Source organism: Danio rerio, chromosome 15 (genome assembly GCF_052040795.2).
Source record: "Danio rerio strain M-AB ecotype USA chromosome 15, GRCz13ab, whole genome shotgun sequence".
Taxonomy (NCBI): Eukaryota; Metazoa; Chordata; class Actinopteri; order Cypriniformes; family Danionidae; genus Danio; species Danio rerio.
This window is the reverse complement of record NC_141035.1, coordinates 35,718,465-35,724,464: the sequence shown is the minus strand read 5'-3', so window position 1 is coordinate 35,724,464 and position 6,000 is coordinate 35,718,465. Positions and strand designations below refer to the sequence as shown.

Here is a 6,000-nt window from a genome sequence, read left to right as displayed (position 1 = left end):
TTCAACAGGGCGGAATGAACCGCCAACTTATCCAGCATTTTACACAGCGGATGCTCTTCAGGCTGCAATCCAGTATGGGGAAACATCTATACACACTCATTCACACACATACACCACGGCCAATTTAGTTTATTCCATTCACCTATAACGCATGTCTTTGGACTGTGGGGGAAACCAGAGCACCACAGGGATAACATGCAAACTCCACACTGAAATCTGACCAATTGTCATTTTTTAAATTAATTAATTAATTTATTTATTTATCTGACCAATTTGTCATTTATTTATTTATTTGTTTATTATTTATTTATCTGACCATTTGTCATTTATTTATTTATCTGACCAATTGTCATTTTTATTTTCTATTTGTTTATTTACTTTATTTTGGGGGGAGGTTTATCTGACCAATTGTCATGTATTAATTAATTAATTAATTTTAATTAATACATTTTTTTGTTTATTTATTTATTTATTTATTTATCTGACTAATTGTCATTTAAATATTTTATTTATTAATCTGACCAATTGTCATTTTTATTTTTTATTTTATTTATTTATTTATTTATGTATTTATTGGGGGGGTTAGGGGGGTTGCTCTAAAAGAACACATTTTTATTTGAAATTTGGATGAAAAATCACACTTTTATATAATAAATCAAAATTAACATTTTACTCAATCTATCTAATAAATAAATCCAGAGAAACTGAGTATTTCCAAGTGTTCTGCTTGTGTTCCATAGCTGTATGTGTGGCTGCATTTCTCCCTGTCAAACACTAGAGGGCGGAAAAGACTCTGTTTACTACAGTACTACAGTAGAAAGGCAGATTTGAACATGGTCTTAACACAAAACCTCATATTGTATACAGTAGCACCAAACATGTAGTTATGATGAGGAGAAAACGTTCAAAAAGTCTGAAAACTGCTTAGAGTGTGAGATTATTTCGTACACCTCTGTAGATGTGCTACCGTCACAGAATAAAAACAGAGAAAAAAATCGACTCAGCCTTTAGTTTTCGCTATTCTCGAGTCAGTTTAGTTACCTTTCATTTCTAGACATTTTCCCAAGAATTGCAGTCAGGAGCAATTGTGGCTTTAAAACGGTGATGTGGGCGAGCGAACGGTGTCGGCGGAGCTTGGTGAGATGTCCTCGGACTCTGAGGTGAAGTCTGCCGGGGAGAGAGTCGGGCCGGTGGAGAAGGAGCTCTGAGTGCCGCGGCCTGTGGAGGCTTTCACATCCTGGTGGCGTCTTCGTCTGAAAACCTGCCTCTCCTTATCAAGAGGGGTGCTCTGAAGGACACGAGAGCAGAGCAGTCAAATTAAGGTAAAGTGGGTTTTATATTTTCACATTCGTTCAGTGATAAGCCTATTAATGCCTTTCTTTTATTGTTCAAGCATTGTTAATAATAATAATAAAAAACTATTATAAAATAAACATTGTTTATTACGGCACTTTGAATATTGGGTCTGAAATCACATGTAAGAATGACTTCAAAACAACAATACCCCTATTTATTTAAATGTAAAGAATGTTGTAATCTGATAGTCAGTGGCTGCTAATATGATTTCACTAATTAGTATTTGCAAAGAACATGTTTCTGAAATTATATAATTAAGGAGAAAGTCTGGATGTGTGAACATAAAACCAATTTTACCCCAATTACAGTCAATGATTGACAACAGGGTTTCACTTGTGTGTGGATTACATACTTAAGTGGCACCGCAGGACAACTAAATCTGTCTCTTCAAATAAAAAATGAACAGTGGTGTGGAAAGTGGGGGGAAATCATGTCACGCACACACCTAAAACAAGTTTAAGTAAAAATATTACAGTTCAAATATTGAGTTAATTAATAAATTGTTTTTACAATCATAATATTTTCCAGAAGAAAAATAATTACTCAGAGGCAAATCTTTCTGGAACTATAATTAAAATTAAAATTAAAGAAGTTCATTTTAAAATACTACATCCAATTTACGTAATTAAATCTTTATAATCAAAGCATTGAAATCATTTACTTTTGAATGCAATGTTGTAAACAGTTTCTGAAAGGATCTAGAAATTATTATTTTTTTAAATGACAAAACTTAGTTAATATTTTACATTAAAATATATTTTTTTCATTATGAAAACAAATCCAACAATGTCCTAAATATATTGTTAATCTCTTTATTTTTATTGGCAAAATTTCACATACAAAACAGATATTTGTTAAGTCATCTCTCACACTAACAGTTTTTTGTATCGATTTAGATTTTTTATTTCAACTGTTAAATTGTTGAAAAGCAAAAAATTTGAGATATGTATCAGTTACTATAATAGTTTTATTTTGATTTCTGTGTTAATTCTTAAAATCATTGGATGTAGAACTGTTGTACATATACTTTGTGGATTTTACTCTTTTACTTATTTATTTTTCTTTATTTTAACATTAGTTTTTTTATGTTCACCTTTTATATTGTGTTGTTATATATACAGTATGTTCCTGATGGATTGTGCAATAAGTAAAAAAGTAATCAGTAAAAAAAAAGCTACTGTTTTACTTTATCCTATTTTTATTATTTTTATTATTGTAAGGGCATCCGTTGCGTACAACACATGCTGGATAAGTTAGCGGTTCATTCCGCTGTGGCGACCCCGGATTAATAACGGGACTAAGCCGAAAAGAAAATGAATGAAAGAATGAATATTAATACATATACAATGCACACGCACACACTTAAAAAATATGTAATGTTTTAATTATTATTTAAGAATTACAAAAAAATATAACTATCCCAGATAGGTTTTATTTAATTTAATTGATTTATTTAATTTTTTTTATTTACATTTTTTTTTTCTTTTTTAAATTCTGTTTTATGTTTTTTTGTTCCTGTCTCGAGTTAATTTGTGGTTAAAAAAAGGGAAAAAAACAAAACGAAAATACTTTAGTTACTGAATACTTGCAGTGTAATGTACTATGTTTTGTCAAAAACACAATAAAAATGTTTTTATAAAAAACAAAAACAAATTATTAATCTCAGATTGATGTTTCATATATAAAATGCACACATACACACGCAATAAAAAAAAAAAAAAAAATATATATATATATATATAGAGAGAGAGAGAGAGAGAGAGAGAGAGAGAGAGAGAGAGAGAGAGAGAGAGAGAGAGAGAGAGAGAGAACCTTTCAGAAACTAATAGGCTGATTTGTTACTCTAATGAGCTGCTTAATTTGGTCCAAACTGTGATGGTTTTTTCAGCATTATTTTACTACATAGAAACTTCAAAGAACAATATTTAATTTTAGGGATGCACCGAAATGGATTTTTTGGCCGATACCGATAACCGATAATTCTTCAGACTTGGAGGCCGATAGCCGATATGTATAGGCCGATAATCATACATATTTTAAATTGTTAAATTTTTATACAGCAAACTTCATAAAAGATTGAACTGCTCTTATGAACTGAATAGCCTATACACAAAGCAAAAAAGCTATAACTTCAATATTGCAAGGTGATTATAGACCTATATTCACCATTTCACATAAATCAGCATGCAAAAAATTATTTCCTTTTCTTCATAGCAAATTACAGATTTTCTCAGTCGCTTTGGTGCGTTTCTCACAACACCAGTGCATTTCTGCACAACAGTTAATGCATTTCTTAAAACAATTAGTACAAACTGCAAAACCTAGCTGATAACCTGCAAAAGCGCATCACATGCTAAAAAATAATTTTATTTTATTTGAAACAGAAAGTCTCATAAAAAAAGTCACAAATCATTTATTTTCTCCTAAAATATATAGGTATTGAATGCTCACATGATATCCAACAATTCTTTATGTTTGCGTTATTGATGTTTTTTGTGATTAGTGATTATTAGTTTCTGCAACTTTAGCACAAATGTGATGTGTGCACATCAAACATTTTGAATGTGTTCGGATGTAAACTGCAGTATATACTGTAACAAAACATTCAAGCCAGTGTAAAAAACCCATAACCAGCAGTGCCATGCATGCTGGGTAAAACAAAAATACACACTTCATCCGTCCACGCTTCTCAATGGCATGAATGAACGCCACTAAACAACAATACAGAGCAAAGAAAGGCCAAAGTGAAGCACTGACAAACAGAATTCAGCAAAGCACCACCAGGAAAGCAAAAGGCATGAAGTGAGAAGCAGAAATAGCAAAAAAAAGCAGCACTTGACACAGCAAGAGGCCAGTGTGGAAGGGAATGACTATGGAGACTGCCAGCACGCTGCCATTGACACACCGCTCATACCTTATCCAACACAGCCCTGGGTCTGGGTCGCAGTCCAAAGACTCTGAACGCTTGATGGAAAACCCCTCGTCCAGCTGAGCAGAGAGAAATGAGGGCAACTCAACACATCAGATTTTTACTTTCACCGGGAAGAACAGCACAAGCTTTGAGCCGTGATGTGCTGTTCAATTGCATTTAGAAGGAGTTTTAGGATAACATATCATACCAGTTCTTATTATTACTTTTAGTAAAAAAAAAACAGTTCTACATATACATTTTGGTCTAGGAAATAAAAATGATTTGAATAAGGCTAATGAAACTGTAAACATGCAAAGAAATGTGCTAAAAAATCAAAATGTATGGGTCAGTAAGACATAAAAAATATTAAGCATATCAACTGTTCTATACTAAATATTAAAATATATTAAACATTAATAATTCTTTTAATAATAATAATAATAATAATAATAATAATAATAATAATAATAAAAGTTTCTTGAGCAGCATGAAATATCATGTGACACTGAAGACTGGAGTAATTTTTTTTTTTAATCTATAAAAATAGAAAACAGGAACATAATATTGTAATAATTACTATACAAGCTGTACTTGGTTTTTTTAAACAATAAATATTATGGCACTATTATATTTTCAATTATTATCCCATTGACCCCAAAGGTAAAAAAAAAAAAAATTATTTAAAAAAAAATTTACAAGACATCTCATTTTGGTGTTTGCGATACATTAAATTTGCATTGCATCAGAAATAAAATATAATAGTTTTATATGCATCAAATATCAATATAACATATTATTACAAAAGCAAAAGTGTCTGCTTGAATGATTAAAATGTTTTTTTGGAAAATTAATTGTCAAAATATGGGTGAAACGATCCACTGTCACTTGTCAGTGTAACAGATGTGATATTGCACATATATCAAATGAAACATATTGCTTTGGCCTGTATTTATTTAAATATGTACAAAGGGATAATTCAATATTGTATTACATTTTAAATGATTACAAATGAAAAATCGGAAAAATTTTCTTTTTTAAATATTTTCCAAATTCTGTTTAACATAGCAAGGAAATTTTCAAAGTATGTCTGATAATATTTTTATCTTCTGGAGAAAGTCTTATGTTTTATTTCAGCTTGAATAAAAGCAGTTTTTAATATTTTAAAACCAATTTTAAGGTCAAAATTATTAGCCCCTTTATGATATATATATATATATATATATATATATATATATATATATATATATATATATATATATATATATATATATATATATAGTTTACATATGGATGTTATGATGTGAAATGTCCTTCACAAACAAAAAAGTATAATAAAATATAAAAATTTAAATAAAATATAAAAATAGCATTATCTTGAATTTCTAATTTGATTGAGTCCCTGACAACAGTGCTGACAGTCATAAAAGCAGGAGGCAGAATCAGAGGAAGAGATAAGAGATGCCACAGCCAGAAGAAAGCAGGAGGATGGAGTCTGCCAGGGGAAAAGAGCGCTGATGGATGAGTCAACCGATAACATCACAACAACCTCCAGCATATCTCTCAATACCACTGAGAACATTTACAGACAGTACTTTTCCTCAGAGCACATCAATCTGCAGATAATGGTTGTTTACTCAAAATTGAAAATTTGCTGTCCATTTCCTCATGATGTTTAGCTCAAACTGTTGTCCTTGGTGATTCATAAAATCCAAGTCTATGGGTAACAGAATTTT

General features: G+C 30.6%; 1 long non-coding RNA gene across 2 annotated transcripts in view; it reads left to right on the top strand.

Moving 5' to 3' along the window:
• Positions 1-785: 785 nt before the first annotated feature.
• The window catches only part of LOC147840666 (uncharacterized), a 29,124-nt gene continuing 23,909 nt past the window's right edge, over positions 786-6,000 (top strand). Inside the window, exon 1 of one of the 2 annotated variants that reach the window (XR_015509678.1) lies at positions 786-1,322. This is a non-coding gene — a long non-coding RNA (uncharacterized LOC147840666). The remainder of the gene's footprint in view (positions 1,323-6,000) is intronic. The other variant, XR_015509679.1, reaches the window with a different exon arrangement.